Source organism: Pyxicephalus adspersus, chromosome Z (assembly GCF_032062135.1).
Source record: "Pyxicephalus adspersus chromosome Z, UCB_Pads_2.0, whole genome shotgun sequence".
In the NCBI taxonomy this organism is placed as follows: domain Eukaryota; kingdom Metazoa; phylum Chordata; class Amphibia; order Anura; family Pyxicephalidae; genus Pyxicephalus; species Pyxicephalus adspersus.
The window spans coordinates 77,786,983-77,812,917 of record NC_092871.1 but is presented as its reverse complement, the minus strand read 5'-3'; the positions used below and the strand labels follow the sequence as shown (position 1 = coordinate 77,812,917).

The 25,935-nt window shown below is 40.4% G+C and overlaps 1 protein-coding gene across 15 annotated transcripts in view; it reads left to right on the top strand.

Annotated features, from left to right (window-relative positions):
• Positions 1-25,935, top strand: part of FNBP1 (formin binding protein 1) — a 138,556-nt gene that overhangs the window by 14,326 nt on the left and 98,295 nt on the right. The window lies entirely within an intron of this gene.

Genomic DNA, 25,935 nt, shown 5'->3' with positions numbered 1-25,935 from the left:
GTTTAGTTGCCCTTCTCTTCACTTTCTCCAATTCCAAAATGTCCTTTTTGTGAACTGGTGCCCAAAATTGGACTGCATATTCCAGATGTGGTCTGACCAAATCTTTGAACAGGTGCAGGATTATGTCTCCATCTCTGCAGTCTATTCCTCTGAATACAAGAAAATACTTTACTAGCTTTAGATATTGCAGCTTGGTATTGCGTGCTGTTATTAAGTCTATGATCTACTAGAACCCCCAGATCCTTTTCCATTTCTGCCCTCCCCAAATTTATTCCCCCTAGACAGTATGAAGCATAGATGTTGTTAGCCCCCAAGTGCAGAACTTTACATTTATCTATAATAAATGTCATTTGCCACTTGGCTGCCCAATCATACAGTACATCCAGGTCTGCTTGTAGATTATAGACATCCTGTATGAATTTAACTCTATTACATAGTTTGGTGTCATCTGCAAACATAGAAATGGTACTTTTAATCCCAAACTCTATATCATTTATGAAGATGTTAAACAGTAAAGGTCCCAACACTGAACCCTGGATTACACCACTAATAACCTTAGACCATTCAGAGTATGAATCATTATTTACAAATCTCTGGATGCGATCTTTAAGCCAGTTCTCTATCCTTTTACAGGCTGACTTTTCTAAACCTTGCGACCCTAACTTGCATGTTAACCGTCTGTGGGGTACAGTGTCACGTGCTTTAGCAAAGTCCAAGTACACTATATCAACTACTATTCCACTGTCTACCTGTTTACTTACTTCCTCATAAAAAGAGAGTAAATTTGTTTGACAACTTCGTCCTTCTTGAAGCCATGCTGACTATCATTTATAATATTATTTTCTAGCAGAAACTCTTCTATGTGGTTCTTTATCAAACTCACTAGGACCTTTCCAACTATGGACGTTAAACTAACTGGTCTGTAGTTACCTGGTAATGACTTTGCTCCCTTTTTGAAGATAGGAACGACATTGGCCTTATGCCAATCGGTACCTTGCCAGTGACTAAAGAGTCTCTAAAAATTAGAAATAATGGTTTTGAAATAACCAAGCTCAGCTCTCTGGGGACACGTGGATGTAATCCATCAGGTCCTGGTGCTTTGTCAACCCTAAATTTTTCCCAGCTGTTTCTCAATCATATCAATTCTGAGCCATTGTGATTTATTTAAGGCAGTGAAATTGCTATTATGAATTTAGGCTTGAGCTCTGCCATTTTCCTTTGTGTACACAGAGCTAAAAAAAGTGTTTAGTAAATCTGCCTTGTCTTTATCCCCAGTTACCAACCCAGCGACATCCTTTAAAGGGCCTACATGCTCAGATCTGATCTTTTTGCTATTAATATATTTAAAAAAAAATTTGGGGGTTTGCCTTACTTTCCTTTGCAATCTGTCTTGCTACATCATGAGAAAGAAACAAAGCACTGGTGAACTCAGCAATGCTAAAAGACCTGGACGTCCACGGAAGACAACAGTGGTGGATGGATCACAGAGTCGTTTCCATGGTGAAGAGAAACCCCTTCACAACAGCCAACCAAGTGAACAACACTCTCCAGGAAGTAGGGAATAGAAAGGCTAGATTGGACTTTGCTCAAAAACATCTAAAAAACCCAGCACAGTTCTGGAAAAACATTCTTTGGACAAATGAAACCAAGATCAACCTTTACCAGAATGATGACAAGAAAAAAGTATGGAGAAGGCGTGGAACAGCTCATGATCCAAAGCATACCACATCATCTGTAAAACATGGCGGAGGCAGTGTGATGGCTTGGGTGTGCATGGCTGCCATGGCACTGAGACATTAGTGTTTATCCATGATGTGACACAGGACAAAAGCAGCCGAATACATTTTGAGGTGTTCAGAGACAATGTCTGCTCAAATCCAGCTAAATGTAGTCACATTGAAGGAAAGAAGTGGAATATTCTTGAATGGCCAAGTCAGTCACCTGATCTGAACCCAATTGAGCATGCATTTCACTTGTTGAAGACTAAACTTCGGACAGAAAGGGCCACAAACAGCAACTGAAAGCCGCTGCAGTAAAGGCCTGGCAGGGCATAAATAAGGAGGAAACCCAGCATCTGGTGATGTCCATGAGTTCAAGACTACAGGCGTTCAAGACTACAGCAAAGGGTTTTTAACCAAGTATTAGAAATGAACATTTTATTTTCAGCTTTTTATTTTGTCTAGTTACTTTTGAGCCCCTGAAATGGATTGTGTAAAAAGAAGGCTTTAGTTCCTCACATTTTTCTGCAATCTTTTTGTTAACCCACTGAATTAAAGCTGAAAGTCTGCAGTTCAACTGCATCTGAGTTGTTTCATTTAAAATTAATTGTAATGTACAGAACCAAAATTAGAAAAAAGTTGACTCTGTCCAAATATTTATGGACATAACTGTAGGTAAAGCCTGATGGGTTCAGTCAGCAACTAATTTTTATACACATTACGTCAGCTTTTTTACCCTTCAGAGGTTGTAGGGGTTCCTTGAACTGTGGCTGGCTGACCTCATAGTGGATGATGATTGCATAGTCCTGGCACCAAAGCCATCTGCAAGGGCCAGTTGTCTAAAACTAATCAGTGTTCTCCCCAGCCCCTGTTAGCCAGATGCACCTCCCAGCACTTTTCAGTAACCACTCGGCTGTTTTTTGGTGGTTTCTGATGAGTTGGGTCACAATACAGGGGCTGCCACCCACCTACAATTTCTTCTCACCCAGCTTAAAAAAAGTGAGTTGAGCACTGCTAATCATCTTTTAGGTTGTCTATAAAGGTGGCATTCTATCCAACACTGCAAGGGGGCATTCTTTTCACTGAACACCAATGTAAAAGGCTTTTTTCCCAGTAACCCCCTATAAATTGTTTTTAGCAGGGGTTCATCAGGGGTAAAAGGTTGAGAAAGGCTGCCTTAACGTGTAACTAAAGTCCCATTTTAATACAGGGGATTTAGGCCGGTGGTTATTGCAAAAATCAAATTTTGCTGAGCTGCACAGAGAACCCCAGCAATACCAGCTTCCCTTTCGCATGCAGAGAGAAGGAAGGTTGGAGTTACACCATTTTGGCAGGACCAATCAAGATGGCCAAAAATTGTCTTTGGGAAGTAAAGAAGAAGGAAGATGGTGGTGTGATGGAACGGGGTTAGGTGAGAAATCGTGGGTTTACTTCCGCTTTAAATCCACCATCAAATAGGTCTCCCTGCCATAATGCAAACTCTTGTCCATCTAGAAGTATTTACCCATCTTTTGGGTTTCCTTTTGTTCATTATTATATATAATCCATCCAGCAGGCTGAGTGGTAGCCCCTCATGATGGCGCACAGCAGGTGTATGGACCTTAGAAAAAGCAAGTCCTTTACCCATCAGAGAGAAATGACTCCTTTACAACTAAAAAGGAATGAGAAAGAGGGGTCTTTTTGCTACTTGTATTCATCAAAATACAATATATATAAAACAATATACAGTAACAGTACTTAAACTGACGTATCCCCTTCCTTCTTACATTTCAGTCATGCAAGGAGGCGGGGATGTTGCTTGTTTCCTTTTGATCCCTAGACAAATATTGCTACCGTGGTAAATAAAAGGAAAAGAAAATTGGATCCTGGTAGGTCCTGTGGACAGACCAGATTTGTATTGTATACCTTAATGGGTGAGGTCCTTAAGTTCCTTAATTCTTGACGCATTTCACTATATTGGCTTCATCAGGGAAGCTTGAGACACAAATCATTAAAATAAGCACATGACATATAGACGTCATAGACAAGGTCCACACAAAGAGAAAGTTCAGACAGTATGTAAGAGATTCATTACACATACCTGATTATTCAAATATATCTATGTAACCATATCACTATTTTTTTTCTTGACTTCTTTACTGTTATTATCGATATCCAGTATTTATATACCAACAACACATTACGCAGCGCTGTAGTCCATAGTCCATAGTCATTTCACCAGCTGTCCCTCAAAGGAGCTCACAATCTAATGTCCCTACTAGGCATGATTGAGAATGCCTCTAGCAATATGTCCTCGAAGTTCCGATGGGTTTGCGAAAATTCGGTGAAATTTGCAAAACTTCGGAAATCACTATAGGAGGATTATCATGGTTGCATTCAGAAATACAGCCGTGGGAATCCTCCTGTTAGTGAGCAATCCCCGGGCACTACGAGTCAGATTGAGGGCAAGCCCTCATTCTAACCTGTAGTGCCCGGGGATCTCCCACTGAGAGGAGGATTCTCATGGCTCCATTCATAAATGCAGCCGCGATACTCCTCCTCAAGGAGTCCCGAGTCATGCGGCTTGCATTTATGAATGAATGCGGCTGTGGGAAAAATCAGAGGCCTTTTCCCACGCTGCATTCATTTATGAGCAGCCAGCGAGACTCCCACTGTGTTCCTGGATAGAGAAACTCTATCCAGGAACACATAGTACAGGACTGCAACAGCAATCAGAGAAGCAGAGCCGACAGCTCCGCTCCCCTGATTGGTCTTGCAGGTCCCAAAAATTCGGTCTCGCAGGGCGAATTTACAAGGGCTGTTCTCACCTACATGTTTGGTAAGCTCGAGCGGCCCAATTCGCCGGGAGACTGAATTTAGAAAATTGGCTCGCTCATCCCCAGTCCCTAGAACCTGCAAACTTCATGCAGATAGTGTCCTAGCTGACATTCAAACCTGGGACCTAGCCCTGCAAAGGTCAGGGTGATAACCTCTGAGCCATCATGCTGATATATGCTAGTACAACTTTTGTTTGCAGTTTAGATTTCATTGTCATGCAAGGTCACCTGTATGCCACTGACAGCTACTGTATATGTATTTCATGAGTCATAAATCCACCCAGCGATGGGAATGAGGGTGTTGTGCTAGCCTTAGGGGAAGAATCTTTGTCTTTGAAGGTCAACGGCATGTCATTAATAAAGCCGCCATGCGAACTGTCCCAGCATACATAGGAAATATACATATTAATGACAACCTTGTGAGCCTTTGCATAGAGCTACCCTGCAAGGATTAACCCGATGGTTTCGGAGCTCTACCCAGAGCAGTGAGTCACTGAAAAATTTTGTAGCAACCACCCAGCTCCTTGCTCTGCATTCCCCATCATGCAAGTGCATTCCTAAAATACTAATGGCACCGCTATTATCTGATCAGAAATTTCATTTACTAAGATATGAAAAGAATAAAATATGTGGGATGACTGCAATGTAAACAGTACTCATGTCATCCCATGCCCTCATTGCATTACTGAACCATTCTATGCAATGAAGAATACTAGATGATGTGTCAGTTCATCTTTCATTATTAGTAAATGCTCCCATATGCTAACACGTCTGTAACCATTTTACTGCCACAGTATGCTGCTGTGAAAAAACATGCCAGTTAGTTAAAGAGCCCACCCAATAAATAAAATCTACACAAAATTCAGGTCATAAATGACAGATAATTACGGGAGCTGCTTACTGTTTCTGGAGGGTGGTGATCCACACTGATGATGAGTTGTGCTGCCCAAAAGACTTGCTTCTGGTAGTCAGAGTTGCTTATTGTTCTTATTAAAAGCTGCAAACCTTAAAATACACAAATGAATGGTAGGGCAGGTGTTTTATTTTTAAACAGTTTGTATTTCTTTTTACCCAGTTCTTAGACTTGCACAGCTCTGCAACACAGCACAGCACTATTTGGTGTGGCTCAGTAACACATAGAGGTCTTGTCCCGTCCCCAGTCTAGATGGTGAAAGCAAAAGCAGGTCCCTCTACTCCTATGGACATGCTTCTTGCATTGTTACAGAACTGACTGGCTACTTGCATCTATTCTCCCTCCCTCAGTCTAACTAATGCTTGGATTCAAAAAATATTAATGATATATTCTTATATAAGGAGCAGCATTACAGTTGAACTGGTCTCAATAAAATGCAAATTTACTATGTTATGGTGAAATAAGAACTGTTGATTGTGCTCCACAAATGTACAACATTTTGCTCTTGAATTTCTCCTGCAAATTAGCAGTGCATTTTGTGGTATGTGCAGGTGCCTAGGCACTTCTGGCTATGGACGATGCTTAAGATTACTACAGATTTTGGCTTCGTACACACAGCAGATGATTCTCGTCCGGTTATTGCTTCAGGGCTAGTATCGTACGAGAATCCAACTTGTGTACAGCGCTCACCTGAAGTCAATCGTGGTTCCATGAACAAGGAACGATTGTAATGCAAGTGAAGGGGAGAGAGCACAGCAGGGTGCTGCTCCATCGTTTTTCCCCTCCCCCCTCCATAGACCAGAACAGCACTGTATGTTCTCGTATGTTCATGTATCTTTGAGTCTTTTGTCGGAAAGAAATGAGAAAGATCCTTTCCAATGACAAAAATCTAATGTGTACGTAGCCCAAGAGCTAATGCCTTCCTGATAATATCAGGTTGTTGGCAGAGGCAGTGCAGAACAAACCAAGGTAAGTCAGTAATTGGGAAAAGGTCAACTGCAGGGAGACCAAAGCAATACTGGTTTACAGGAGTTCAGTTCCTCTATCATGTTATATCTGTTCAACTTTTAGGTAAGTCACTAAGCAACACTTGTTTTTGTTTTGGATTGACTGGAGAAGTGATAGATCCTCTGTCGGGTAACTGCTTTTTTATGCAGGCAGCTCTGTTCACTTCTTTTCTCATTGACATCCTCCCCCCGGACATGAAGCGAGGGAAACTCCCCCATTGGCGAGTTTCCCTCACTTCCTGTCCAGGGAGAGGATGTCAATGAGAAAAGAAGTGAACAGAGCTGCCTATATAGAACAGCAACAATTAACAGCTGAAGGAACTTATACCATTCCCCACACTGTGGTTTCACTGGTGGTTCGTACAAGCAATGTGTACCTTTTTTTAGATATTTACTGATACATCTGATCAGAAACCCAAAAATTGGTTGGTAATGATCGGTCAGCTGTCAGTTTCCCTTCAGATCTGATCATTTATTTGGACTGGAACTCACATTAGAGGAGAAAAATCAGCCTGTGTGTTTTAGGCCCTAGCATTCAAAATTCTACTTTGCAGGTACTCTCTAAATTAGAAGTGCAGAAGGTAAAATGGAACTGCAGCTGCGGGTGTGCAGACCTGGGAACACAAGACCAACTGATATCTCACAACTGGATTTCTAAGAAACACACACACAATAAAAGAACCCCGAGGTGATTTAACCCTGTAGCATCTGCCAAAACCTGAAATATATGTTTTGGATGGACAGACCTTTTAAGTGGTGAGAAGTGTGGGTGTAAGCAGGGAAACTTAGATGACGGTATCTGTTCTGTAACCTCAGAGTGTGAACGGAAGTGAGTCACACACTGTGGTCACTGAATCACCCTGTGTCTCGTGAGGATAGAGGGATTTCTGTTATAGCATGGTGAAAACTAAGACCTATTTTTCAGTCCCAAAACATGTAGTATATTCTGTCCTTCTGATCCTTGGGGTGAACCTCATGACAGGCCCAACAATTGGGACCTACTGATCGATTTCCTTGACCAATGATGCACACGACACTCCGCATCTGATCAAGTACCAAATATTAAGGAAAGTGGTGTGAGAGTGAAAGAAAAAAGCAGGCTTTTGCAGGGTAAAAAACTCTAAATTTTATTTTACCATGTTCGAAAACTAGACAGCAATCATCTACGCAAGCCCTAGGCTAACATTGATCCACTAGTCTTGACATAAAGTAATAATCTTATGGTACATCAAGTTACATTTACAGCAGTCAATTGGTTTCCCACACGACGTGTTTCGCCCCGCAAGGCCTCTTCAGTACCTTCAATACCTTGGTGGTATTGCTGAAACTTTTATCGAATGAGAGACATCTGATACCAATTTCTACTTGAAAGTACCCTAATCTTAAAATCCAATAGTCAATTGGACATAAGAGTATGAGGTAGGTTGGGGTATATACTTCTACCAAGGTAAAGAGGGGGCAAGAGTCTAATCATAGAACACTTGGCCACATGATAATGGCAGTATAGTAGTGAACTGTCTGATAGTATTTAGGTAGCACATCAGTAGGTTTCTAAGTTAGAAGTGATAACTTTAATTCTTGAGGCTGAATGATACTGGGTTATTTATGGATAAAGAGTGACCAGCGTTGTAATGTATCATGGTGGTATAGTGGAAAACCACGGGCAGCCGTCCAAAGGGGGGACCAAATAATAACTTACAATAGATCTTCTGTTTGATGTCACTTCGGATTTCCAGGCAATTCAATCATTTTATTGGCTCAGAAGTGAAAACCAGCTTGTGTGTATAAGAAATATACTTGCACTGTTAATGTTGATATTCAATTGAATGGAGGTAAAATTTGCACTACAACTACTCTTTCTTTAATGAAACCTTGAACCTCCCCCACCCTGGGGCATAATTACTGAATGCCAAAACATTTTCTGCCTCCACCTGTGCAGTAAGTCCCCAAAGACATGAAGAAAGTAGGCCTACAAATCAGTTGCTAGGAGTAAATCTCTTTTCCATAAGGACTTACTGTAGACTTGAGAATGCAAATTAAGCAGGGGGCCATTGCTGCAATAGGGGTAAGTATGCAGCAAGGGGGACAGGAGTTTCCTTTTTTAGATTAGTGTGCGGAATAGTGTGTAGATGCCCCTCGGGTATGCTTCTAAACTCAATCTCAACACCGTGATGAGGCATTGCTGAGTCCTCAGGACCCTAATTAAATCCTTAGCAGCCTGCAAATCTGCTTTGGAAGTTTAAATGTATTTGGTAAGACAGGATAGAGAATGGCCTGATTAATTAAATCTCTCCACGATGAGAGAAGATAATCATGGGAGAAGCTGGGTGATCCAGCAAACCTGGAACAGATTTTTTAAAGATCATTTAGTTGGCAAATGCCTTATATACTGAACTAGATCATTCAGGTTTGCTAGATTACCCAGGTTCTACCATAATACCCTACCTTGTCCCGTTTTGGAGAGCTTTAATAAATCAGGCCTAATGAGAGATATATAAAGAAGTACACTCCCAATAAATCTGTGAGGTATTCCTGGGATTCTTGCTGCAGTACATGACATCGCATTCAGTTCCTTGTGACTGCAAAAGAAAACTTGGTTATTTAGATCATCTGATTCATTAAAGGTTTTATATGTTTTTTTTTTTTTTTTTTTGAAGGGCTGTTTTGATCCTTGAATCTTATGTAACCATTTTAGATTATTACACATCCAACTTTTTTCCTTTTTCTCGTTAGAATCTCACTTCTTTGAAAATACATATCCTTATCCTTGAGTGTTAGCTTTGTAAATATTGTCGACTTTTGCATCCCACTTTGTTGTCTTCACACTGGGAAACTGAACTAACTTTGGATCCAGCGCCTCTCCCACACATTTTTTTACCAGTTTTTACACTGTCATCTCTATGTGCCAGCCACTCCATGTGGGTAGTACAGCTTGGATGCCAGGCACAGATTTAGAACAAAACACTGCAGGTGCTGGACAGGCCTTAACAGGGGGCCTGTACAAGCTCTTGAGATCTCTAGGGCCTGTGAACAGAGTGATTTTACATGTTAACCTTCACCCTTAAATGGTAGTAAAACTACCAAAATGAACTCGTTTTTTGCTCATGCAAAGCAAGAGATCCACTGCCCCCCCCCAGCTGTTCATGCTTACCTTTCCTTCCCCAACCTCATGCTCCCATTGGCCTCCTAGAGCAAATGATATACTCGGTCCCGAAGGTACATGTGATCTACACCTTTTCTTACTGGATAGGTCTGGTGCTTGGTGATCGGCTACTCGGGCACCCAGAGCTTTACAATTGTACCATACGCAAAGCTTCCTCGCCCTAATCCGGGCAGGGGAGCGAAGTGGTAGGCATTGTAGTGAGTGTTTTTTTTTAACTTCTATTCTTTTACCTTATGGTTCATTGCATTGTAATTAATTACAGTTTTTCACAATGCACTGCGGAAGAATGCAGACTTTCCAATTTTGTTTTATGCATTGATGTGAACACAAATCATAAGGCTATTTGTCCTCTTCTTCCGTAGCTGTATGGCTTTTGGTAGGTTGGCTACCACCAGTCAGCCTTTTCTTTGCTAATGTACACACAGAACAAAATCACAAAAGTACTGAGACCCAAATGAATAACCTAATTCCTTCTGTTCTACATTTTGAGGGTGAATTGTGCAACTACAGGGATCAGTGGGAACTTGTTTTAAAATGGCACCAAACCCCGCTATACTCTTCACTCCTTCTGTAACGTCTGCAACCATTTTACTGCCACAGTATGCTGCTGTGTAAAAACATGCCAGTTATTTAAAGAGCCCAACCAATAAAAAAAAATCTACACAAAAGTCAGGTCATAAATGACAGATAATTACGGGAGCTGCTTACTGTTTCTGGAGGGTGGTGATCCACACTGATGATGAGTTGTGATGCCCAAAAGACTTGCTTCTGGTAGTCAGAGTTGCTTATTGTTCTTATTAAAAGCTGCAAACCTTAAAATACACAAATGAATGGTAGGGCAGGTGTTTTATTTTTAAACAGTTTGTATTTATATTTACCCAGTTCTTAGACTTGCACAACTCTGCACCACTATTTGGTGTAGCTCAGTAACACATAGAGGTCTTGTCCCGTCCCCAGTCTAGATGGTGAAAGCAAAAGCAGGTCCCTCTACTCCTATGGACATGCTTCTTGCATTGTTACAGAACTCACTGGCTACTTGCATCTATTCTCCCTCCCTCAGTCTAACTAATGCTTGGATTCAAAAAATATTAATGATATATTCTTATATAAGGAGCAGCATTACAGTTGAACTGGTCTCAATAAAATGCAGATTTACTATGTTATGGTGAAATAAGAACTGTTGATTGTGCTCAACAAATGTACAAATGTACAACATTTTGCTCTTGAATTTCTCCTGCAAATTAGCAGTGCATTTTGTGGAACTTGTTTTAAAATGGCACCAAACCCCGCTATACTCTTCTCTCCTTTTGGTCTTCCTTCTGTATTTGACATTCTTGCCCATCTTGATTGACTTGCCTGTGATGATGTGCATGCAAGTTCACTTCTTCCTGCACCAAGCCATCATTTTGGAGCATGTTTTGGTCCAGGGATAAATTTAGGGGAAAGGTAGGCAGGCAAGACCCTTTTACCACTAAGATGCTAGATTAGAGCCTTTTCTGGCAATGACCGTTTGCCTGTAACGTTTAATTTGAAAAAGTTCCTCCTAAAACGTTCTTTCTTCTTGATAAGCATAAGTATTGGAATTTTACAATCTGACCAAAGTTCTCTTCTAAAGTGAACAGACTGGCCTTTGCGATTCAAACATTTACAAAACATCAGCTTTAAAACAAGCCCTGTTTTGATTTATGTAGCTGCTGGCACCTTGGAGCAATTCATCCTTAAAACTTACAGTAAAAGCACCAAAATCATGAGTTTCATCATAGATGAAGTTTAGTAAGGACTTTTTGCTGTCTGGCATGTTTTTCCTATTTACATCCTGTCCCAAGAACATTATAGGTAATAGCAGAGAATTTTCAGCACAGTTGGCTCAGTGGCTAGCACTCTTGCTTTAGCAGGGTTAGTTCCCAGGTTCGAATATTGGACAGGGCTACAAGGTGTTTGTATGTTTTCCCAATGTTTGCATGGGTTTCCTCCCACATTCCAAAAATATGCAGTTAGGTTAAATGGCTTCAGCTCAAAAAATTGCCCTTAGACTGTAATAATGATATATGATTGTGGTAAGGACATTGGATTTTAAGTCCCTTGGAAGGATAGTTAATGATATGACAATAGATTTCATAAAGCTCTGCATAATATGTCGGCTCTTTATGAATACAAGTTAATAATAATTTCTCCAAAATAGGGGAAATCCTATTAGATGGTTATAACTGGGTCTAGTTTGTTCTCACCCCCACATAAGAATTATGTCCAATGAAACTGCATTGTTAGGACAATATTAATGGCAGAAATATTTCCAGATATGGAGTGCAATTTGCCAACAACTTACCAAAATAAATAAATGCAAAATTACGTGGTAGATTGTTTAAATCAAAGAAAAGTAACCCAGTCAAAAGTCTTCTTTGGCTGTTCTGACTGCACTATACCAACAGAGTTCAGATCTGATTTGTTGATATCATTTAGTTCTTGATTTATTTTGTAATTCCGTTGGTGTACTGTAGGCCAGTGACACCAAATACTTGCGATTATTAAGTCTTATGGGGACAGCCAGCTTGCCGTACATGAAGGCACATGCATGCACTTCCTTACATAAGCCTCATTGTTTAGTACGGCTCTTCCCATTACAGAGTGAAGTGCACAAACGGGGAAAATAAATAGACGTTCTGTGCTAGCCCAAACCCGACTCCATTATCTGCATAATGTTGTTTTATTCATGAATAGATAAAACAAAAGCTGTGTTTTCCTTGTGGCAGGTCAGCATTTCTGCAAATGTTTTTCAGTTGCCTCTCCACCCACGTGCATACAGAATTCATTTTTCTCTACGCAGCCTTCGATATTGTAAGACAAAGGGAGGCCTCTGTCTGTCCTTTCTCTCCTAAATGGTTTGGGGGAGAGCTGGCATGGTGACGCACCACACTGGAAAAATGTTATTGCACTGTTAGATGGCCAGCCTAAAATACATTAGGGAAAAATCAGTTTTAAGCCCGGTGCTTTTGACATTATTAAAAAAAAAAAAGAAAAACTTCTTTTCTTAATTAATGGTCTTGCACAGTGGTGAACATAGCCAACAATGGGCCCCTGGGCCGAATTGACTTTGGGTCCCCCCAAGGGGCAGCATGGTGGCTCACAGGTAGCACTCCGGCCTTTGCAGCGCTAGGTCCCAGGTTTGAATCTTGGCCAGGACACTGCATGGAGTTTGCAGGTTTTCCCCGTGTCTGTGTGGGTTTCCTCCGGTTTCCTCCCACATCCCAAAAACATGCAGTGAGGTTAATTGGCTTTCCCCCAAAAAGATTTACTTTAGACTGAATTATATGACCATGGTAGGGACATTAGATTGTGACCCTTTGAGGGACAGTTAGTGACACGACTATGGACTTTGTACAGCCCTGCGTAATATGATTGCGCTATATAAGTATTGCGTAATAATAATAATAAAGTAAGTGACAGTGATCCCGGGAGGGGCACCATTGGATGAAGAGGGTCCCTTGTACAGCAGCATACTTTGCACCTCCTTATGTCCGCACCTGGTCCTCCAGTCTGTTGTGATGACTGATCCCCCCCAAACCTCTCTTGCCATTCTCTGAGCAGTCTTGTTGCCTGTCATCATGTACAATATAGTAGTGGCCAACGCTGGTCCTGCACTGTACCCAATACCTTAGTTTGCTTACTAAGAGAGGCAACCTAAACCACCAGTTGTCTTCGGACCCCTGAATAACCTGTTCATTGCTATAATGTTTTGAGGGTTTTAAGATACCTCAGGTATAGGAATTTTTTTTTAAAGTGAGGGAAAATACCCTTCAAAAGTTGTCACCTGAACAGGAAACCCCACTGAAAGCTTTATTTTTTTCCTTTTCTGGTCATAACAGTAACATTTTAGATCTACCTTTACTTTATTTTCTTATGGTAATAGTCAGCAGGAGAAAGAGGGTGAACCTACTTAAGACCTGACAATGGTGTTAACATTTCCACCACTTCATTAAAAACAAAAAACACGTTTTGTCATTTTAAATTCTTTAAAAAACAACTCCAGCTTTACATGTCAGAGGGGCAAAACAGTTTTAACCTAAAATATCATTGTTCCTGTTGCTGGGCATAAGTAAATATTGTTTGAAGCCATAGGTTAGATGATATTCACCCCTAGATGAGTGGTAGTTCATCTTAGGGTGAATAATTTAGTGTGTACAGTGGTCCCCCAATGCCCACCAGGCTGATCACTAAATTTCCACCCACATGCAACCACTATGGTTTCCCATGCAGCTAATAGGAGACGCGTTCTACTCATCCTCTTCCCTACCTTTTCCAAAGAACTGACCAATGCAGTGTTCTCCTTCTTTCTTCTGTAACTAGAAATGATCATAATCAAGACTGTCTCTAGTGATATAAATCTAACTTTGGTATAGATGGCTGCATATTCTCAGACAAGGAAGCAGAACATCAATGATTTGTATCTGTCTTTGTATCCTCAGATCCCACTTTATAACTGACTAGTACAGGCTTTGTATTACATATTCTGCTTTTATCTTCTCATTATCCATCAATACAATGCATGGGTGAAAACTATCTCTATTATTCATGAGATGGAAAGAAAACACAACACGGATATGTTGCATAACACAAGGGCTGCGAAGATGAATTATCTTTTTCCATATTAGCGTACAATAACATCTGGGATAAGTTTTTAAAGGGAACATATCTTCTGTATGAAGTGGAGGCAGACACCTTGTTTATTTTTGCAGTTTTTCTTCTACTTGTGGTGTTTTGTAGTCTGGGCTTCTTCCTGTGTTAGGAATTGACACCTATGTGAATAAATATGCTTGGGTGGCAGGGGGTAAAATAGAAAATTTATTTTGCTTTTTTGGTATATGTACCAGTGTCCTTGTAATGACACTGCCTTGTACTGGTTATACTTACCTTACCAGTGCACCCTCACTGCCCATTTATTGCAAAATGTGACAATACTCGGTGCTCTCGGTGTGGGGCTACATGTGACCTCCCCCTGGGTCAGAGTGCCCAGGTCTAGCAGCAAATCCTGAGCACTATGCAATGACCAGGGAAGGGGCATCACTGGAGAAATCAGAGTGCACCTTTAGAGAATCCTTGGCTGTCCCCTTCCATCCATTCATCCAGTGCTGAGTTGCCAACAAAGGAACCCATGTTGAACCAACTAATCCTTATTGGAAGCATAGCAGTATTCTGGATCAGAGCAGAATACTTATCCAACCATGCAATTGATTGATTGATGAGTTTTGGAGTTGGACAGATTACTAAATATCACTAAGTACTAATAAGATAAATAAGTGCAACTCAAAAACAACCCTTTTCCCTTTTATTGTGTGTCTTTATGAACTTTGTTCCAGATCATTATATTGAACATACAGAAGGTCCTTTAATATGCAATTACTGTTGGCGTGTGCCATTTAATTGCTGGAAAATAATCACTTTTATGTTTTATCTTGTGCTGCAAACAAATGTCTGATACTTGCCAACCTTAATAAGCACAGATTGACTTTAGCTGAATATGAATCCTGTCCAGGTTTTAGGAGCCAATGAAGATGATTAATGATTTGGAATTTTGACATCTCAAAAGCTTCTCTTTAATGGTTTGATTTCACTACAGAACAACTGTCCTTAAGCCAGGTCTATTAGCATTACCATAGATTCTTTTCTAGATTTAATGAAGACTCTTCTTCGGTAAAAAAGCATATATATTACTGTAGGACAGGCCATAGTAAAATTTAGGCTGGCCATACTGTTCTCAAATTTCAGTCAGTTTCAGCCATTTTGGAGCCACTGAAAATACCATCTCAAATAGTCACCAGAAGCTAAGCCATCTACCAATTTAATAGACTATTAGAATTGTATGTTTGTCATGTTAGATCAAAGCATTTTTTAATCCCATCTCCATGTAGTCATTTGAAATCACCATTTTTATTTGTCCCTAGTGAAAAAGTTGATTGTGACATGCATGGCCTGCCTAAGTATTTCTTCAAATACTTTCCATTTTAACATACAACTTTATGTTTATGTAAAGCTTCCCAGAACTTCTTATCACTACCAAGCAACAATGGTAAACTGAGGGTGTGCCACCTCAAAAACCAATTACCTACCATTAGCTGATACTTTTAGGACAAAAGGATGCCACTACTTTATTTTTCCCTGGGACTGCTCAGTTGGTTGTATGGCAGGGTCTATATCAGTATGGCAGGGTCTATATCAGAGCCTTCAATAAAGAGGAAAAAAATGTTCACCCTCATGAAAACTTATCGAGAATGCTTTTCTAATGTAAGTTTTGGAACCTGTGAAGCAATGATCTAGTTTGTGGTGTTAGGTAATTGGACCAATTTTTATTCAGGGTTGTAATATGGTATCCTTTATATAAAACAGAATAGGTTCTGTGTCAGTCATTATAAATAAATACCACAACATATGTCTTTTATAACACACATATGTCCACCATCTGTTTATTTTGGTACACCAAAATGAATAGGCTGCCTTTATGCAGTGCACCCTTATACATTATTATTATTAAACAGGATTTATATAGCGCCAACATATTACACAGCGCTGTACATTAAATAGGTGTTGCAAATAACAGACGAATACAGACAGTGATACAGGAGGAGGAGAGGACCCTGCCCAGAAGAGCTTACAATCTAGGAGATGGGGGAAGTCTCACACAATAGGAGGGGAGATATGTAGTGGTGGGAAGTAGTGATGGTTTCAAAAGACAGAAGAAGATGGGTGAGGAAGTTTGAAAAGATGGGTTTTGAGTGCTCTTTTAAATGAGCAGAAAGTAGGAGCAAGCTGAAAAGGATGGGGAACACTATTCCAGAGAGTGGGGGCAGCTCTAGAAAAGATTTGGAGCCGTGCGTGTGATGAGGTTATGAAGGAGGAAGTCAGTTGTAGGTCACCAGAAGAGCGGAGAGAGCGGCTGGGGGAGTATTTTTTTACCAAGTCAGAAATGTAAGCGGGACAAGAACTGTGTAGGGATTTGAAAGCAAAGCACAGGAGCTTAAATTTGATTCCAAGGTGAAATGGAAGCCAATGGAGAGAACTACAAAGAGATGTAGCGGAAGAGGAGCGGAGGGAAGGATGGATGAGTCTGGCTGCAGCATTCATAATAGATTGTAGAGGAGAGAGGAGGGGTCCAGTGAGGGTTTCTTCAGAATAGAGAGAATTATGGCATATTTGAAAGTGGAGGGGTAAATACCAGTAGAACCAGGGAGAGGTTGAAAAGTTTGGTTAATGCTGGTGCCAGGGTGGAGGAACGGGCATGGAGTAGATCAGAGGGAATTGGGTCAAGCAGACATAGGTAGGTGTCTATGTCTTGGGCGAAGAAGGTAGGTCTGGGGGGAGCAGGTGTGTGATTTAGGTGGGAGACAATTGTTGAGAAGAGGCTGCGTGGGTTGGAAGCTTGAGAGGAAATGACACCTGAGAAATAATTTTGCTTTGTGACAGTGAGCTCAGTGTTAAAGTTTTGTAGCTTGGCTTTGTAGTCCATGAAGTCAGCGCTGAGGCCAGATTTTCTCTACTTGCACTACCTGCACGAACAGTCTTTTGTAGCTGTTTGTTGTGATTGTTTAGGCAGGGTCAGGGGTTTGCAGGACGGGGGTAGGAGAAGGTGGCAGGGCCAACTTTATCCAGAGAAAGGGAGATGTGATTTTAATGGAGAAAATGGCCCTGATTTATTAAAGCTCTCCAAGGCTGGAGAGGATATCCTTTTATACATGAAGCTGGGTGATCCAGCAAACCTGGACTGGATTTCCTAAAAAGTAATTTGCTATTTGTTAGCAAATGTTTTCAATCCTGGGCCAAATCTGTTCCAGGTTTGCTGGATCACCCAGCTTCACTAATGAAAGTGAATCCTTTCTAGCCTTGGAGAGCTTTAATAAATCTGGCCCAATGTGTGAATTAACACAAGGTGTATGTGAATGGGTCAGTAGTGAAACAATCACTTCTATAAAGAGGTGATCTTAATGGTTAGTTAAATCTAATCAATATAGGAGGCCCAGATTTAAAGACCAAGGGCTGTGTAAGAAATAAAAGTGAGATGACGAGTAATCATAACAAGAGGAAGTTGTGGAAATCATTGCAAAACATACACTGATTCAATTTCTGTACAAATTTTTCTCCAGACTATGAATTGTCCATTGTTATGACTGTATAGTATGGCCTCCTATATGACCTGAAAGGCAGCAAGTTTTAAGTTATGACTTCCATTACTGCAGCCCACACAGTCTGATTAATGTATGTGATTTTACTTTCCAGATTTGTGCTATGTGTATCAGAAAAAAACGAGGAAACAGTATTTTATTAAAAAAATAAATCGATGCATTCCTGGAATGTTATCCAGAAGCAGATCTGTCTCAAGTAGCCAGAGAGCCCATAAATCTTTAGAATACAGTCTGACAAAGGTCTGTCCTGGAATCTACAACATGAATTTGTATTTAAGTTTCTTTTTTTTTTGGAATGTTAGGTATTTTGTTTGTTTTACATTGTAAATTGAACTGTAAAAAATAAATCTCTCTTTTAATTTATAAAGTGTGGGCCAGCTATGCCCAAAGCTGATATTAAAGTTTCTGGGGGCAGTGATGGACCAGCTCACCCACTATGTTCTTGTCTTATTTAAAGTCCTTGTCTCATAAGTCCCAGGAAACAGATGATCTGATGGGAGGGGTAAGGAGCTCTTTATAAGTATACTTAAAGTGGAAGTAAACCCAAAACATAAAAACACACCTACCTTTAATCCCACAGATCAGTCTATCTGTCGGGAAGTTTCTTCCATTGGGTCCCACGTCGTCCCGATATCCATCTTCTGCCCGGATCAACAAGGGCTCCGATATCTTCTCCCCACTTTTCCCGGGTTCTTCTTCCTGGGTCACCCAGTCTCGCAGTGCTCATCCGTGAGATCATACATTTTTTTTGTTCTATTGATGAAAAGGCTTCTTCTGCGCATGCCCTGAGATTAGGGCATGCACAGAAATAGCAGCCAAGAACCTCCTGGGATGGGTGACGTAGATATCCCAGGAGTTTCTGCCCTCCCATTAAGTCTTGATTGAAGCGATGCAACAAAAAACTAAATTTTCTTTAAATAAATGGGTTGACTACCCTTCTATGTAAAGTGAAAAATTTGCGTTTAGGTACGCTTTAGGGGTTGGAAATACTGTTAGAATAATTTGGAGGGACGGGTCATGGGAGAGAAAATGGAGAGAATAGGCATAATTTATTAAAGCTCTCCAGGACTGGAGAAGGTAAACTAATAAGGGTGATCCAGCAATCCAGGAATGGATTTGGCCTAGGTATGAAAACATTTACCAAATATTAACAAATAATTTTAAGAAATCACCCAAGTTCTCCCATGATAGTCTGTTTTGTCCAGTAATGAAGAGCTTCAATAGATCGGATCCATTAAGTGTGGACAAGGTATGGAACAGTAAAGCTACGTACACACGGCAGATTTTTATCGCCCGATAATCGGCATCGGCCAATTATCGGGCGAAAATCTTCCGTGTGTACAGTCGGTATCGTCCGGACGACCGACCTGCCGGATCCACGGACGATGGACGACAGCCGATCGTAATGAAAGGGAAGGGGAGAGCGCGCAGCAGGGTGCCGCTCCGTCGCTCTCCCCCCTCCCCTCTCCATAGAGCATGAATGGTGCTGTATGTACAGCACCGTTCATGCATCGTGCACTCCCTTGTCGTTGGAAAGGATCGTGAAAGATCCTTTCCAACGACAAAAATTGCAAGTGTGTACGCAGCTTTACTATTGAGTAGAGGACAATAGTACCATTGTCCTGCAAGTAGAGGGGTGTAAGGAAAGACCTTAAAGAAGAGGGAAAAAGGAAATTTCCCACCAGGATAAGAAATAGGAATAGAGAAGAGTCCTGTGTGGAGGGGTCCTGTGAAAGTAGAGGGAAGTAGGTCACCTGTTTAACAGGAAACTGAAACTATCCTTTTGAACTGGGCTTTTAGGTCACTATCCATCAGTAGAGCATAGCAGAATTATCTAGAAGTAGGTGACTCACCGATAAAGAAACAGTATTCTGACATCTATGTATCTATGCTAAGTTCCTTTTCTTAATAAGGTGGGTTTAGCACTCAGAGGGCATCACATTTATGACATCATGAACTGCCTACAGGGAACATGGCCTTGCCATCTTAGTTCACTAAGATGGAAAGGTGATACCCAGAGAGAAACTCCTCATTCATCTGGGCACCAAGAGGTATTCCCTATTTTATTTCAACCATATGGTTGGCCATATACATTGAAATCTGTATTATTTTGTGTAAAGGTCTACCTAGTCCTAGACAACCTATGCACTCTATGTATATCAGGCATGCCCTTACACTGCATGCTTATCAGTTCATCTAATAGGAATTTATTCAGTCAGGTTGTAATGTGCATGTTTGGCTTTAGCCAGAGTTCTTCAAAAACGTATTTTTTCACTATTCCATTTCTGTGGCATTCGTTACTCTTCCAACCACCAATGCCGGGGACTTTTTTTTTTTTTTACTTCAGTAGGCTTTATTTTGTAGGAGTTTTCACTTCATTACTGTGCTTTATAGCATGCCTACCAAGTAGTGTTGTTTTTGTTACTGCAGATTTATTGTCCTTTTCTGTTCATTATGGTGATTGCGCATGTGTTAGAGATCTGTTTACAGAAGGGACTTTTCTGAGCTTGGCCATCATATTACTAGCGATATCCAACTGGCTCCAGCGCAAGGCGGCCTGTTAATAGAATCCTGTCTACTCCCTTTGGAGAGAAATGAGCAAATTCTGTTTTTCTCAGAGCAACAGATGTGCAATCCCAGCAGCTGTTCATCATTTTACTGAGGTTTTACCTAATTGTGGTTTGCAGTTTTTAAAAACCTCATTGGCTTCCTATTGTGGGAGGGGCTTTTTATGGTGATAACGTTTAACCAATTCACGTCAGCAGCTTTACTGCATTCATAATAGGAGAAATTTTTCAAAAAATCAAACTAATAAAAGAGTATGATGGGAGAGAGATGATAGGCAGATTGGGTTTGGCTCCCACAAACTCTGCTTCTTGCAATCCCTGTGGAGCAGAATGTAGACTGGGGAGGGGGAAAAGCAGCACGTGGAGCCAATCCGTAGTGCTTCCATGCAAGGAACATGATGATAGGCAGAGAGTTAAGAAACAAGTGATGAGTTTATCAGTCTGCTGCATCTTTTGTTGCCCAGTTGCAAGGTATTATTATTATCCAGTATTTTTATAACACCAACATATTACACAAGGTCTTACTAAGTCCATAGTCAGGTCACTAGCTGTCCCCTAATCTAATGTCCCTACCATAGTCATATGTCTTTAATTCAGTCTAAGGTCAATTTGGGTGGAAACCAATTAACCTAACTGCATGTATTTGGAATGTGAGAGGAAACTACCTGGAGGAAACCCACGCAAACATGGGAAGAACCTGCAAACTCCATGAAGATAGTGTCCTGGCTGAGATTAAAAGCAAGCAAGCAAGCTAGACATTTTAGATGAGCATATATATAATGCACACAGTGTAGAAAGAAAAAACTTGAATAAAGTTAGAGGAACATTGTAATTTTTTTTGTTTTGTGATTCTACAAAAAGATACTTTGAGATCTTAGGTTTAATTTAAAGTAGATTTCGGGTCAGTCCATTATGTAAGCAGTTTATCAGCATAGTGGCACCATGAAATAAAAACTGGTATATCTCATGTTTGGTATCACTGTGACTAAATTAATCTATTTTGGGTGGCAGCTTTTCATCTTTCTGAGTAATCTACCAGTAAGTTGGGCATAATGTTGCAACCAGGTATTTGTTTCTTCAACAACTTCTTTGCTGGGTTAAACTGATACAGCAAGTATCACTAAACCAAAGGAACAATATTCTGCATCATTCTGGCCCATAAATGTGTACAATTACTACTACTACTACACAGTATTTATATAGCACTGACATATTACACAGGGCTGTACAAAATCCATAGTCATGTCACTAGCTGTCTCTCACAATCTTTGTCCCTACATATTCATATGTCAATAATACAGCCTAAGGTCAATTTGGGGGAAGCCAATTAACCTAACCTGTATGTAACCTGCATGTTTTTGGAATGTGGTAAGAAACCGGAGGAAACCCACGCAAACGGGGAGAACCTGCAAACTTCGTGTCCTGGTCGAGATTCGAACTTGGGACCTAGTACTGCAAAGGGCAAAGTCCTAACCACTGAGCCACCGTGCTGCCCATGCAATGCATTCGAATGGGCATTTTGATTGTGCATTTTGAGCATTGTCAGTATAGAAAGGGCTACAGAATACATCTTTTCAGTAACTTAAAGGGAGTACATGTTCTATAGTTTGTAGACCTGGACAGGGCTGTTTAGACTGGCCAAGGTAAGACTGCAGAGTGCAAAGGAATGTTTGAACTTGACGGTTTTCTGGGAGGATTAACAGGTTTTCTTGCACCTGTTTAGCTCATCTAACATATTGCTTTCAGTGTAAGAGTAGAGAGGAAATAAATCAAGTTTATTGGTAGAGTTTACATGGACATGAAATATCCATTTGGGGAGCAACAACCCTTTGGTGCTTATATGGGAACCCCAGATTGACTCCCAATACTTAAATATAGTTTTTATTTAGATCTTCAGAAACCTTATCAGCAATACCATGGAACATACATAAACTAACTACTAACAGGGTGGTAATTGGTAAAGTGGGAAAGGGAACAACCTACTCTTACTTGGGGATATGGGCAAAGAAAAGAAATCTGGACCCAAAAGCCTTTCCTGTCCGAGAGGACACAGCAGAGGTCAAAGCTGACAGTGATGGAAGGCTGAAGTAAGCTGATTTTGGCCCGGACTCAATGACCAGCAGAGTCTTTTCATTACATTCTTTTAAAATATACTAAACGCATGGGCTGTGAGTCATTGTGAGCTAATGGGATGAGAAGAGAGGTGGGTGGTGGGAAATATTTCAATGTCACAGCCTGGCTTCCAGTAAAACACTCATTATTTCTAGCCTCTAATCTGTAAACTTGAAGTGGTAAATAATATTTATTCAGTGATTGTGGGTTTTATTGGGTGAGATGGATCAAGCTGCGTACGGATAGTTATTTAGAGGAGAGATGGAAGTATAATTTGGAGCGATTGTGTTGGCGGCAGAAATATACAAAGGGGTTATCGTCTAATGATCCCTACATGAGGGAACAATGCACTGCATAATTGGAGGGAAAAAAATGTACAAACCAGTTTGTATGGGCCTACTGCAAAATTTTTTAAATTTGGTAAAGCTAAATTCAATAGGCTTGTGCATTCTTTCTACAGTATTGGTGCATTTCTTCCAGGTGTATGTAGGTGATTTCTTTATTAAGACCAATCACTGCTTTCTCTCCTGGAGCAGGGTGATTGGTCCTGTATCTGCCCCCTATCTTCTAGTTTTTTGCAGGCAGTGTGTTTTTGGGTGGGTCTTTTGGGTTCATTCCACAGCTCTTCTCAGGTTATAATAATGTCACTGCTTATTTTACCATGTAATATCTGGGTTTTGGCATTTGGTGCACACAAAGTAGATTCATGATCTTTCTGGTTATTGAGGAATACATTTAGGTGGATTTTTTTGGTGTCTGGAGTGCAGCTTTAAAAGTAGGAAATAAAAATAGTTTTTATGGAGAGTTTGGAACTTTTTTTCTTCCAAAATACAGATTTGGGTGCTTAAATAGCCAATCACCAGGTCCCAGCACTCCCATGTTTGGGCAGGACATAGTCCTACACCCCATGGGAGCTCCAACTAGAGGCAATTGGTTAATACCCAGGGTTTCCTGATGGGGAACAGCAAGGTGGGAGAGTGGTAAGGAATAGGAATCCTTATAAAGAAATAATAATTGAATTAGATATCAAATCTTGAGCATTTTAGCACAAACATTTTTCTAACCTTTGGGTTGTTTTTTGGTCTACAGTGGCATTTTTTGTGTATGCATGCAAGCTAAATAGTGACTGTTTTTTCCAAGCTGTGCCACAACTTTATCCAATGTTTCTATGTTTATCAGTCTACCTTTGTTCATCACCATTACATGGTGGATTGATTAAGGGACTAAATGTGCACCTTAATGGACACAAAATCTGGCAAGATCCATCAATTTTCTGTACTTTATGAAAACAGACTAATATATCACCACATCTAAGGATTAGTAAGGTGCAATATTTTACATTATTGCTTTTAGGTTTAGATATGCTATAACAATCATTTAGATATCAATTACACAGTTTCTTGTGGTAATTGTTCTCAGTGAGTCAGCTGACCCAAAGACTTGCATTACAAGGAAGAGCAGTAAAGCGCTACTGTTGTACTGCAAAGTAGGAAGCAGAGCCAAATATGGCTGTTGTATACTGTATAGATGTGCAAAATAAAAAAAGAGACAAAATTTGTCTTAAAAAGTTATGAAATTGTTTACATCAAGTTAATTTCTTTTACAGACTAAATTTATATAATATATATAATTGAAAACATTTTTTTCCTAAGTGAATGTTCATGTTAGGCACACAGAGGGTGCCTTGATTCAGATACTTCTTGATTTGCGTCGGCTAAGTGTCTGAATCTATTCTCATCACCATTAGTGACCAGGCCCAGTGATTTACCTTCCTGGGAATGTGATTTTTTTGGTTTGTGTAACTACTTTATTCATAATGAGTGAAAGTTTTACATGTGTAAAAAATCTATTTTAAGTTATCCCTTCTTATACTGAAAGACAATTTAGGATATGAAAGCAGTAGCCAGGTCTGTTCACCTGTGCTGTTTACAGAATATTGACACCTCCGTATATTCACTTCCAGATGTCCTCCAGCAAGGGAAGTTCATCTGAATATATATTTATTGTAAATGTGTGTGTACTGTCTCCCTCTATTCACCTGTTTCTGTTTCATCACATTTCTTCATCTTTTTTTTTCTTCACTTGGAAGAAGCTGGTAATACCGTATATCCTGACAATCAAAGCTGACACTGTGCATGTGCTTTCTGCCAGCAACCTGGAACGATTAGGCAGTTAGGAGGGATTCTTGCAGAATGTTTGTCTGCAAAAATGACCTGCCTGGTCCTGTATTCTTAAAAGTGGAATGTTAATTCTGCTTTAACAAAAGCTTTGAGAGGTGGCTTTGAAACAACATGCCTGCTTTACCATAATGCTGTAATATTGGGGTTTAGCGGCACAGTAAAAGGCCAGTAGAAGAAGATGTATGTACTGACACCTCATTAAAAGCTGCAACAGGTCTAATAGACCACGCATCATTTCCTGCCTGGAGGACAACCAAAATCATGTAAACATGTGCACAGTATATTGATAAACTTTTTATGTATAATTTTTACTGAACAAATGCTAGATTTCCGGTTTAACACAATACCATTGCTCATTTTTAATATATCTTTTTAGCTTATTGTTCAACAAAATTCTCTCTGCAATTGTGCTCATAACAAATGATTGCATGTTGGACAGAGACCGAAATTAAGTTCTTGCAGTTTGGAAATCTGCTTCCATCCTCAAAGTGGTACAGTAGAAAAAAAATTACCTTCTGTAATTTGATTGGTTGCTTCCAGACATGAAACTGGTAATAGTTAAAAATATTGAGAAGTAATTGGGCTTGTCCAAGTCAATTATTCAATCTGCCAAATCATTGATTATGAGGTTATAATTGCTCCTGTCAAGGGGTGGGATATACTGGGCAGCAAGTGAAAGTGATGTGTTGGAAACAGAAGAAATGGGCAAGTGTAAGAATATGAGGGACCTTGATATGGGCTTAAATTGTGATGGCTAGGATTATGGGCCATAGCATGTCCATATGGCAGGCCATATGGGTTCTTTCTGGTATGCAATGGTTAGTACCTACCAAAAGTCCAAGGAAGGGCAACAGATGAATCAGTGACAGAGTAATGGGCACCCAAGGCTCATTGTGGTACATGGAGAAAGCTAGACTCTCTGGTCCAATCCCACGGATGGCTTACTTTTACTTTGGCCATGACCAAAAGGTTAGAACATTAAACTGAGTAGCTGCGGACCAGCCCGTGTGCCCATACCTTACCCTTATCCACCCCCAAAAGCACCCACAATAGGCAAGCAAAGATCAGGACTGGACCATGTCAAAATGGAAGGTGGTGGCACGATCTGATGAATCCTGTGAATGGCTGTGTGCATGCAATTTTCCTGGGTAAGAGATGGCAACAGCATACATTATGAAGAGGCAAGCTGGCAGAGGAAGTAAAACTTCCAGAATCTGTTTCTAACGTCTTGGTGCAGAATACCACAAGACACCTTCCGGGGTTTTGGAAAGTTTTGTACTGTTGCTAT